The following is a 13,044-nucleotide window of genomic DNA, read 5'->3' as shown; positions in this document are numbered from 1 at the left end:
ATTAGCTGCGCTGCGTCGACCACCTTTGCCTCAGTGCGGACAGTCTTTGGACGCACTTTCGGCCTATTCAGCACGGATCCGGTTTCCCGCCATGTTGCAATCAGTTTTTGCATTACTGATTTGGTTGGGAACTCCATTCGCCGCGAACTCCGTCGTAAACAAATCTCCACACTGTTTCCAAAAACCGAGGCGTGCATACGTCTCGACAACAAAGATACGCTGCTGCACCGTTAACACCATCCTGACCCACGGAACCACACTCACAACTTTCCTCGCCGCTCAACTACACTCAACTGACCTGCGCGCTGCCTGCCTCAAGGTCATCATTGAACACTCTATGTCATGTTGTCGAAACTACTTGGCACCGATATCCTGGACTGTACTCTACCCCGCTATTCTCTTCGGTGTACCAGGGTTGCCTACATGCAAGGAGCACATTTTTCACGGGGCCTCTTTTAAAAGACTCGCCCAGTATTTCTTTACCTATTCTAAGGCTGTGTATCAAGAGAGCGGTTCTTATCTCATCTTGCGGTGACCAATTATTTCGATCTTTCCACCGATGGAAAAATTTCTAAAGTTCGCCCGGCTAAAGAATGGACTTGAGAAAACCCAGACTTTCCGCCTCCAGTTCAAGGGGTGAAAAGCTGTGTTGCTACTGGTTGCTACACGCCTGATTTTTGTCTATTCGTCCCGGCAACGCCTCACCACAGCAACTGGAGAAAGCCTATTGGTTCAGCGACTCATTTGACCTTTGGCTTTCGACAGAAAAGATAAAAATATAATTTCCAAGTCCATGTTTTGGCCGGAACAACTGTAGCTAAACATTCAATACCTCCTCCGTGCGTCAACCTCGCCAAATGTATATTCCAAGAAATGTTTGTAAACTTTTATAACCGTGTTAAAAACTGAAACTTCTAAATTACTGAACCTAGTCGCCAAAGTTGAAAACTAAGGCACCGAAAAACATAAACATTATTTTTCACTTTGTAAGTGATTAAAAAATTGTAGAAAATAAAAATACCAACCACTATTCAGTTAGTTCACCAGTTTTTCACAAAGCTGTCTGAAATTCCTGATGTTCATACAAATGAGCAATATAATGTAATTTCACATAAAATTGTAGATGTTTGTTGAATGTAAAAAAGATTAATCGTTAGTATTTATTCACTGCGTGGCAAGTACAGTTTGTACTGTGTGGGAATTTGTAACAAATAGTAGCTACCCTTTTTGAGAGGACACTATTTGAACCATTGACACTATTTGAAAAATTGCAAATTTTAGTTACTGCGGGCTAAACCCTAACTGTTTCTAGTAAGATATTAGTTCTCCGATTCTGTCTGAACGCAGTGATTCGCCAAAAGTGGCACAAGACCAAATGTGCTAGTCGCGCCTTGAGACGGCTAATTTCGAACACTGTTTTGAAGTCGTTCATATTGAAACTTATTAACCAAGTTCTTTCTGGATTCGATTTGAGGTGCGCATTGTCGCCAAAATGCGATTCGAAAGAGTCATTCACCGAAACTGGCGTATATGAGAAGTATGCATTGCTACTCTTTCAAGGCTCACACGGGAATTTAAATTTTAAATATTCCTAAGTCAGGCATACTCGAATTGCTCACAAAACCTGGCCAGAGTTGAATGTTGATACCGATTCACTAATCTCCGAGCACGAATTACGTACAGAGCGGCACATGATAGGAGCAGGCCCAGGTGCGCTGGCAGGTGGATGTCAATCACGAATAGCGAATAGAGCACTGAAGTGAAAGTGCTAGTGATAGATTTCAGGCAATAACGTTCGACCTAATATGAAATCTGTTAAATTGTGAAGCCATTTCTTTCATTTGCAGTTGTGACATTAATTTGAACTCGTGAGAATAAAGTGACTTGCGTATCATGTAAGGCCATACTTTACACACTCGGCGATGGAACTACATTTTCGCGGATGGAAAAAGAGCACAATCATGATGCCCTCCGAGACCAGGTTTCAAGGAGAAAATCCCTGAGTAACAGCATCAAGAGAAAAGGAGATGAGATTGAGGAAATGCCTTCTAAGTTAATACACAGAGAATTACAGGAGCAGCGGAACATTGTGGAAACCTTAACCCGAAAGGACATGAAGCTCGTCAGGAACAACATCAATTATGCTCGGTTGAAAGTACATCCTAAATTACCCAAAACTTCGGATAAAGTTCCGTTGACGCTCGATGAAATAGAAGTGAAGACCATTCGTGATGAGAACTTTTTGTTAAAAAACGACAAAGAAAAGGGGAGAAACTTCAGAGGCTCGGTTTGTCTGCAACATACAAGGACAAGGACTCCGAGAAAGGGCAGTGGCTCCACTATTGCTTCGGTCTAACGTTCTTAAAACCCGAAGATGTTGAGGGCGCATTCTGCGATATAATTGGGGTACAACCACAGGATGAAAAATTGACTGGTTTTTGCAGAGTATCTTGTAGAAAATTATATTCACCAAGACGAGCACGCTACTTTCCCACTAGGCATTTGGGCAGCCGATTCAGCAGCTTTGTGGAGGACGACAAATGCATGTGAGAGCTTTCACTGCAGATTCAATGCTTCGTGAAATTCTCTGCACCCGAACATATATAACTTCTTGAGGAGCTTCAAATCAGCCCAGACAGACACTTACGTCAGTGTTAATAGTGTGCGAGAAGAAAATGTTCCACAGACTGACAAAAAAAAGCTCGCATTCATCGAAAATAAATTAACACAGCTTAGAAATGATAATATTGATCGTTTGAGTTTTGTGAAATGCGTATCTTACAAGGTATCTTGTTAACTAGAAGTGAGTTGTTTAATCATAATAAATTTTTTAATGTCTATATTAAAATGTTATTTGGTATATGATTACTGACAATTTTGCCCAAATCTGAAATAAAATTATTATTCTTAGTTTCATTAATTGTTACATGCTTTGAATTTGTTCCATTTCTGTATGTATTTCCAGCAAACTTCCGCTTGGCGCGCAGTTCGTGCTCTGTGGAAGGGGGCGATCTTCGGTCCGGTGCGCAATTCGGGTTCGGTGAGACACCTGCACCACGGTAGATGCGCAATTCGTGCGAGCCCGATTTGAAAACTTAGAGATGTAACATATATCAATGTTCATTCGTGCATGTCACACAAATTAATTAGTTCTATGAAACTGGAGGTGTCAGGTAGTCCACACATGAATTCCGTCAAGTTCGAAGGGAAGTATAAAATTGTGGCGTTACTCTTGTCTTTAGTCAAAGCAATAATACCCCTTCTCTCCCTTTGTGGCAAAAACGGAGACTACTTAATCAGCTTACTCTTAGAGCATCTCAAGCGTGGGAAAACTAGAGAATATACAATCCAATCCCGTAGGTATCTCCGTAGGTTCTCTTGTCACGAAACTCAGCTACTACTAATAGTCCTAGAGCTAGACTCCTAAAAATGTGATGTCTGGTTTCACCTTTAGTAAGTAAATTCCACACATGTAGTTCAATTCTACGTTGATTGAATATAAACCTAAGGCTCTCTTAGTTTTTTTCTTAATCCTTGTAGGGTTAACCTCTGGGTTACTTCACTCACAAGCCACCCCCAGCCTCCCGTACCAGAGAGATTTGGCAACAAAACAGATGCGAGTGATGTTATAGCTTATTGATATCAGAATGTAATCTTTATTTTAAAAATAATTTATTTAGTTGATATTTAACAAGCCATTGTTACATTTTCAAAAATGTACGGCCCTGACAACTTGTGCTCGAATGCTGACCTTCAACATCCAACAACCCGAAGAGGGAACTCGGATATCCGAGTTGCAATGTATCGGCACCGTAGTAGGCGTGCATCTTTAATATTAATTTCCAAATGCATCCTGTTCACGGGCAGATGCAGATTCACCAAACCAAACCAAGAAGAGGTAATGATGCGAAGATTCGATATGACGCAATCGTGAAAACGACATGGGGAAAGCTAAATCAGTAGAAATGCAACATTTCCATCAAGACTATGCAAACAGTTACGAAGATCAATATTTAGAATTATACTAACGAACAACCTAAATCATTATAACGCAGATAAAGTAGCAAACCATGCCCGTAATTGAACCCAGAACAGGAATGATGTCCATACCATAATGATAAAATCTAAACTTTTCACTTCTCACTCTACTGTAATTACAAAAATACTGTAAAAACACAAAAATGTTTAAATAAAGAAGCATAATAGGAAATGGAGAAACCATAAATCTAAGGAAATAACGTGCTTCTTTAAAATTTTATGTCACCAGGACAAGCGCATACATCTGAATTTATGCGGGTGGAGTGTCTTTGAATCATTTCCATCCGAGGCTCGATCATATTCATCGTGTCGATTAGCCTAATGAAGCATAAAAGCGACATAAAGAAAGATAATGCATTACCTTGCATACATATAATTGCGCACTAACACAATTGTATGAATCAATGCAGAATTATACACAATTTCTTCAATTATGCAATGCGTTATAGAATTTCACCCCAGTAGACAGTACACCAAATTCGCAAATGCAAACTTAATACAGTGAGTCACATAATTATTCGGACACACAGTAAATTTCTAACGTTTAAGAGCGGGAAGTGAGTGAAATCTGTGTACAGCGTTGAAGTTGATTTTCGTTTAAAAAATGTCATGTTTAGCACAAAATTGAACGATAAAAAGTTAAAAAACGAACATCAGCAACAATATAAAGAAGGATGAATCCCTACCGGTGCAAAAATAGTGCCACAAAATTATTCGGACAGATAGTAAATGTTAACGTAAGTTTGCGATACAGTGACAATTTCGATTCACGAATTGATTGATACTCTGTTCATATATATTAACTCTGGTTTCCTGTAGGTTTCTGTAGCAATTACGATCCCGTTTTGTTTAACAAAGTTGTGATATAAGAACATTTTCTATGTAGAAATGGAGCGAAGAGGAAAGGAAAGTTCATTTGAACAACGTCAGTTAGTGATATGGCACCACGCTAAGGGTAAAACTTACCGTGCAATAGCCTCACTGTTGAAAATGAAAAAAAGTACAGTTGCAGATATTATTAAGCGATTTAAAGATGAAGACAGGATCGAGTCCCACGGACATACAGGGAGAGAAAGAATTTTTTTCCCCAGAGAAGAGACCGTAATCGTGAGGAAAATTAAAAAAAAAAAAAAAAGATGAGTGCTCCAATGGTGTGTGCTGAGGTAGCTCAGGAGTGTGGAAAGCATAGTCATTCTGAAACTATACGAAGAGTGCTCAGAAGGACAAACTATCATGGCCGTGTAGCCAGGAAAGCCATTTGTAAGTAAGCCAAACAGGACAAAAAGACTGGTGTTCGCAAAGGAACACTTAGGAAAGGATCAGACATGGTGGAATCGGGTAATTTTCACTGACGAGAGTAAATTCAATATTTGTGAGTCAGATGGGAGGATAGCAGTGTGGCGTAAACCAAATGAGGAGCTCCGAGGGAAAAATTTGCAAGCAACAGTGAAGCACGGGGGTGGTCACGTAATGGTTTGGGGCTGCATGTCGGCCCAAGGAGTTGGTAAATTGGCTTTCATCGAACAGACAATGGACAGGTACCGTTACCTTGACATTCTGAAGTAAAATCTATAGACTAGTGCTGAAATGATGGGCATTCTCTGTAACTTTATGTTTTATCAAGATAATGACCCGAAGAACACTTCCCGCGTTGTACAAGAATGGTTATTGTACAACTGCCCAAAAGTGCTCCATCCTGCACCGCAGTCTCCAGACTTGAACGTCATTGAGCACCTCTGGTGTAAGTTGGAAAAAGAATTGAGGAAAACACCTATAACCTCGAAGGCAGACCTCAAGGAGAGACTTCAACATGAATGGGCCAACATATCGCCAGTGTACACCAGAAAATTGGTAGAAAGTATGCCAAATCGTTTATCCGAGGTGTTAAAAAGGAAAGGGATGCCTACCAGATACTGACATTTCTGTTCCTTGCTTTTCAAGCGTGTTTTCCTGTTTCTCCTTCCATGTATCCGAATAATTTTGTTTAATCCACAAAAAATGTTTATTTTGTTTAATGAAAATATTTTACTAATATATTATATTAAACATAATTGAAGATAATTAACAGTGTGCTCATATTGAGTTTTATTTGTTAAATAAATATTAAACATTTATCATCGTATTATATCACGACTACGTCAGTAAATATTCAGAAATCTTATCTGTCCGAATAATTATGTGACTCACCGTACATACGAGTATATTGAAAAATATATTCAAATTTCGTTATGGAAAGAGAACATGCATTCATGCAAACTACATAACATTACGTGCTTGTCAGCCTCACCAGTGTTGTGCTCAGAATGACGTCCTGCGAGGTCAGGAGAAATGGGTTCTAAACCCGGGTTATCATCGTCACAATACTCAGATGTAGGTAGTCAAGTTGCGTACATAGGTGTTGAAAATGCTATAATCTTACATCTGGAAATTCTTCTGTTTGCCCATATCGAGTTCACTGTTGGGATTGATTCTAGTCTCCACGGAAAATATTGATTGGAGACACATTTATTTCCAGGAACTGGTAAAAAAAATGAATAAACTTTTTCGTGCCGTTCCATTTTAATGAAAACTCATCACCTCCATAGTCCAATGGAAAAATCTACGCAGGAGCGTCCATTAAAACTGCGAATTCCCGGAGATACCATTCGGTCCGTTTTAGGGCTCTGGGGAATCGAATTTCATAAAAATGTACCAAATGAAAAATGGTGGATACTTTTCACAAGGGAGGTGTGTCTGTGAGCGTGTTTGTGTGTCTGTTTCAATGACAGTTCTCGGATTCAAGCGCGAACGGTACTAAAACAAGACTATTGTGATCGCAGGTATGGATTTATCGGCAAACACAATATATGTGAAGGTGTGCGAAATTATGTTTTCAGTGCTTGTTGGTTTAACACGAGCTTCGTGTGTATGTATGTGTGCAGGGTGTATTTGAAAGGGGATCATGGGGAATCCTCCCATCTAGTTTCTTGCATTCACCCTATGGTTGATATTTTTTTTACTCTTGGGACTAAATTGTTTGTAAGATTTATATAATACATCGATGCTTCAAAAGTAATTACTGGGATTACCTCCACTCCACTGAGAATTGTTAGAATACGACACTGCATACATACATATATATATATATATATATATATATATATATTATTTTCAAAACAGTATTTACAGTGCTATATAGAGAAATATCCCAAATTACACTACTTCACGCTGAAACATAGTATGTAAATACACTTTTAATGAACTACCACAGAGTAAAAAAGAAAAAGAAAGAAAGAAAATGAAGAAACAAAATTTGTGTCCTCTTCTTTGCAGCTGATCAGTGGTGATTCGTTCATGTTGAGTTTTTGGACTGTTGGACCCTAAAGCTAATGGCGCGTACCCCCACCCCCAAGATCATGTTATAATCCCTATAAAGGATTTAATTACGACAGTCCTCCTATATTACTGAAAGTCGCTTCTTTTAGCCTTACTCAACACTACACCTCATCTGATCCCCCCTCCCACGTTCTTTTCTTCATGTAACGGAATAAATATGGTGCACCTAGTAGCAAAGTGATTTGGAACCAGCTAAAATAAATTAATTGCTAAGGAAATATATCCTGATTCCCCCACCTCATCGCACATTTTGCAAAATGGTGCCAAGGTGTAAACTTTTTTTTTTACATATTTTTTAGAAAAATGTCCCCCTCCCTTCTGTGGGCACCCCTGGTATGCATTCAATAAGTCCCGCACCGTTGCCAAGCGGTCTAAGGCGTCATGCTATGGGACGCGCGCAGGTTCGAGTCTCCTGGGGGAAGCGTGACAACTTTCCTCCTAAGATTTCGACCTGTGTATGGAACCGATGGCCACCCACAATCATGAGCGAATTCGGGAGCTATGAATGAGTAGCGTAACCCGCTCACGGAACTTACGACTGGGGGTTCGTCGTGCTGACCACACGCCACCCCGTAACTGGTTGCGAATGATCTCCCACCTCGGCAGATGGGAATGAGGCCTGCAATCTGTAGGTTGGCCCTGGCCCTTACAGCCTGTTGTTATTTTATGTATTTTTTTAGAACTGAATTTTTAAAATTCTGGCGTCAGGTGAAAATTTTCATGTGCCCTGTATTTTTATTAGTGTTGCCCACGGGACGAGACGGGACAGGCTTTTATAAATTCGAGACGAGACGAAATTGATCATGTATCCCGAGACAAACGAACATTTTCGAGACGAGACAGCATTTCACAGCATTTCCACGAGACGAGACAGGTCAAAGTCTCGTCTCGTGGGCAACACTAATTTTTATACCCCTGAGGATAATAATAAAATGGTTTTATTTGTATTATTCTTTAATAATAACCATGATGATAATTATTATTTTTATTATTTCTATTATTCAAGTTTCATAGATGGCCTGACCTCCCCTATTAAAAATTCTGGCGACGCCTATGTATCAATACGCACAGACACACTTCTACGTGAAAGATAGGCACAGGAAAGTAGGAGTAATAGTCCATTTTTTCGTTCCAACATTGAACTGCTGAGATACAAGGAAAACCATGAGACTTCAATCTGCCTCCTCCAGGATTAATGTATGGCCTAAATAAATCACCATTGGAATGTAACAACCACGTATAAAAATATATTTTTAATCTGGTTTCTAAAGGAGGGCGAGGTATTTTCGTGTCCGCTTTGTTCTCTTTTGTGTGGTAGCCCGATTGTCACCCTTACAGAAATCCAGCTTCACGGGGGATACAAGTGTAGAGGACAGTTCAAGTGTCCAAAATTGAACAATCCAAGCGCGGGGTTCCTCTTTCCAAAAAGCAAAACCGCAGACGGCGATTCTCACAGGAATCAAAAAACGAATATTTCCACCGCCACAAACCGCGTGTGTGTCCCCACGGGGCGCGTGCACCCCCTTCCCACTTATCTTTACGGACTGACGAGGTAATTGCGTACGAACCGATATGTTTGTGAATTCAACTATCTTTTGAAGTAGTAATTGGCGTGCGACCAAAAGGTTTGTCCTCGCGTCAGGAACATGCGAGCCTGGGGAAAGGATAAACGAATTTCGAAACCACGGTAATTTGACATTTTGCACAAGAGAAAACCGATATAGTGATGATTCCACGGGGGGAGAACGCGATTGTGCTTGATGCGGCACTTTCCTCGTCTGCGGGTGTTTTGAAAAAGGGGGATGCATAAATGTGAAATATGTGCGTAGATGAGGACAATGTGTTGTCCGGTCCCTCGTCATAATACTTCACAAGGACCTCAACCAAACTCCACAACAAACATTGAACAGGAGGGGGGTGGATATGGACAGAATATTTTTGTAGGTAACTGTCGCATTATTCATACCCCTGTTTGAAAAGAAAACAACTTTATTTAATTATCAAAATTGTATTGTCTGCTGAGGGGGCCAATTGGGGAAATTCCACACCCTGTTTCACTCTTGCTTTAGTTTGAGTTTTTAAGTCCACTTTATGCACAGATAGGCAAATCGAGACCGAACCGCTTGTTTATTTAGCGTCACTTTTCTGCTACCGTTTGGCTAATCGCGACTGTGAGGATGAATGATGACATGATGAAATTGATGATGTTCTCACAAAGAACACCCATGCTCAGACCTGGATTCGAACTCGGGACCCCTGACCTACACCCTGTCCCAGCTAACTGTAGAGCTGGACCGCGCAAGAGGCAGAGGAGGAGGAGGGAAATCGGGTAGTGAAAGCGCAGCGTTGCCAACTGTACGGTCCTGACCTTAGTCCGTACGCTAAATGCACGGCTTGTCAAAATTTGCACTTTCTGTTTAATTCCTAATATTTCCCTAAGAAATTCTCAAACCAAGCGTGCGTGTCCGGAGACAAAAGTACGGTCCGTTTGCCATGTGCGTTCGGTATTATCGCTTTCAAAAGTTTGCAACGCTGACAGAGGGAAGCAGGGAAAGCGGGTAACTCCAGTCGCCCATTACGCAATCCTGTTTCTCTCACTGTTCATTGGTGGAGCCGTCTCACGTCACTACTTGCGCAGAGACTTGTTCTCGTTCGCCTCGTCTACAGTTAGCTGGTACAGGGTATAGTAACGCGCTGTGCTAACAACTCCACCACGGAGGCCGGCAAAATCCAAACACTGTGCAATGTACCTCCGCCAGGACCCCTTGGTTATAAAGTACTGGGTACTCTTACCATTTGGTACACATAGGGCACAGGTGTGCCAGACCTTAGGATCGAATCCCCTTCAAGACAGACGGTTTCATTGTGTGCCCATTTAACCTCATTGTCGCGATTTACCCAAAAGGTAGTCCAGCAACGTAAAATTACTAAAATTGAAACAAGTGCGTACGGAAGATGCACTATTTCACAAACAGTGTAAAATACAAATTAGGTCAGGAATCGAATCCGGGTCTCTGGTATACCGTACCCTTTCTCTACCAAGTGAGCGACCCCTAGCTATGCCTACGGTTACGCTGTTGGGGTCTGTTGCTTATGAAGCAACAGTATCAAATATCTTTCAGTGGAGAGCTGTATATATATTTCTGTCCGTCATTTCTTTGACTTTATCATCAACATCATGTGGTTAATGATGTGACTAGACTAAGCGCATGTCGAAGATATTGGAATGACAACTTATAGAACATGAGTATTTGAAAATAAGATCCTTAGGAAAACATTTGGACCTAAAAGGGATGAGGAGACAGGTGAGTGGAGAAGAAAGGTTACATAATTTAGAACTACATAATTTGTATTCATGTCCAGATATTATTAGAATAATTAAATCAAGAAGACTTAGGTGGGCAGGCCATGTGGCACGAATGGGAGAGGAAAGAGGAGTTTACAGGATTCTTGTTGGGAGACCTGATGGTAAGAGACCTGTAGGAAGGCCAAGACGAAGATGGAGGGACAATGTTGAGATGGATTTAAAGGAAATCGGTAGGGATGGGAAAGAGTATATAGATCTTGCTTAAGATAGGGACAGATGGAAGACCTGTGTTGCTGCAGCCATGAACCTTCGGGTTTAAGAAGGCTAGAGAGTTAGTTAGTTAGTTAGAACGTGCAGACAAAATAGAATTGGTTACATCTTACCTTCCTCAGCCAATCTTAACCAGAAGCAGTGAATCTCGCCTAAAGAGAAACTAGAAAAAGAAGAGAATTAAAAATTGTTTCATTCCTGTAGTCAATTAAGACTTCTCCTGAGAAGCCTTTTCTTTTACTTAAAACTGACCGACATTCTAATACAACCACGCGGCTGTAAATTACACGCCGCTTGCACTGAAATGTTCAGAAACAATTAATTTCTTCTTACAGTCAGTGTAAATTGAACTAGAAAGAACCATACAACAGCATGAGGTAAAAAAATAAGTTTGTTTTCTAGAACACAGGGTCAATTTAGGTTCCTCCGCGTGTTAATCAACTCACCTCAGTCCTCACCTTACATTTCTCGTGCTATGAGAACACCGAAAATTAAAATGTTTTATTCTACCTCCGAAAGTCACCACTGCGTCATTTTTTCGAATTACGTCATCGAAAGTAACAAGAAGTTGTCTCCCTGCCGCTTCCAGATGTTGCACAGGCTCAGAATCCAATGACGCATTTTGCAATCGCAGTTAAAAGATATCTTCATGAACGTACTACCTTGATACTGCTGATCCCTTTTTTTTCTTTTTTTTAAAAATTTTTCCTCCAAAATGTAGAGAGAGATGGAACATAATATGTGGTTCTCTTTCCAGCGTTTCTGCTCTTACTGACTTTTTCAATGATGTCATTTTCGTCTTTTGCCCTCCCATACCTCTCTGCCTCCAGTTTTGTGTAAGGCTCTGGGGTTACTCCTTTTGAAGCCGAGCCCGTTCTGTTCGTATTTCGACACCAAGCACGTGCAGTCTGTGTCTGACAATGCTCGCAGCCATGTCTCTTCTCTGACAGCTCCATCTGGAAACCATAAGCCTTTGATTACTTTTAATTAAATTCAAAATTTCCTTGTATTTTCTTCTTTTTTTAAAAAAAAAATAATGAAAATATAGCAGCATGTGCATAAGGTAGGTAAAGATTGATGTGTTTCTAAATCTATGCTCGAACTCACGACCCCTGGCTGCGCAGCTAGTCATTTTAATCAATCCAGGGAAAAGATCATAGTATTTCCTTCATCCGTGAAAGTTCTCAAGCGCGAAAATATTCTCTGTCTGCAGTAAGAACGAAGTCGATGTAAACAAATACAAGTGGTTTTCTGAGAAATCCTATTGGTTGTTCCAATGACAGATGTGCAGGATTCCTGAGTACAATACAGTGAGTGCGATAAAGGCATATCACTCACCTTAGCTGCTATGTTGAAGTTATAGGATCTTGTATTATGAGATTTGCAACTACAACCAATAGGTATATTAATGGGCAAAACAACACCAGAACTAACACGTAACGGAGAAACTTCTTCTCAGAAGTCACGTGGTTACATCAACTTCGATCTTGCAGTGGATGGAAAGTAGTTTAGAATTCCTGAATCTCTTCAACCCTTTATACAGCGTGATTCAAAACAGTGGACTCAATTTCGTACGGCTATATTTCCTAAACTATGCATCGTTTGTGATTAATGTACATAACATTTGAAAGAGGAGATCCTAAAGTTTCAAATTACATTTAATTCTAGTCACAATAAAGTTTATTAATGTACCTAGGTAGACAGTAGCTGAATTCGTTCCACACCCGAAGAAGAATGTCTTTACACAGACAGACTGTTTGCTCAATTTGGCGATTCCAAAGACAAATGCTTTTCCTCGTTGGAGGTTCAATGTTGAAGACGAACCGCATGCTGTACAGACTCAGTTCTAATCAACTCACCAATGCATAAAATATTGTGCTGTATAGTAGCCATCTTGCTCTCAACTGACGCTGCTGTGCGCTACACGAGCGCTCTAGAGGTGGTATATGAAACTTTTTGGACCCGTTATGTAGATCATTCACATACGATGTATAGGTAGTTTAGGAAATATAGACGTACGAAATTGAGCCAATCTTTATGAACCACGCTGTATT

The 13,044-nt window shown here is 40.4% G+C and overlaps 1 protein-coding gene across 1 annotated transcript in view; it reads left to right on the top strand.

Annotated features, from left to right (window-relative positions):
• Positions 1-13,044, top strand: part of Dh31 (diuretic hormone class 2) — a 137,120-nt gene that overhangs the window by 104,800 nt on the left and 19,276 nt on the right. The window lies entirely within an intron of this gene.

The sequence above is a fragment of the Lepisma saccharinum genome, chromosome 3 (assembly GCF_977018435.1).
Source record: "Lepisma saccharinum chromosome 3, izLepSacc3.1, whole genome shotgun sequence".
In the NCBI taxonomy this organism is placed as follows: Eukaryota; Metazoa; Arthropoda; class Insecta; order Zygentoma; family Lepismatidae; genus Lepisma; species Lepisma saccharinum.
This window is presented reverse-complemented; position numbering and strand designations above follow the sequence as displayed.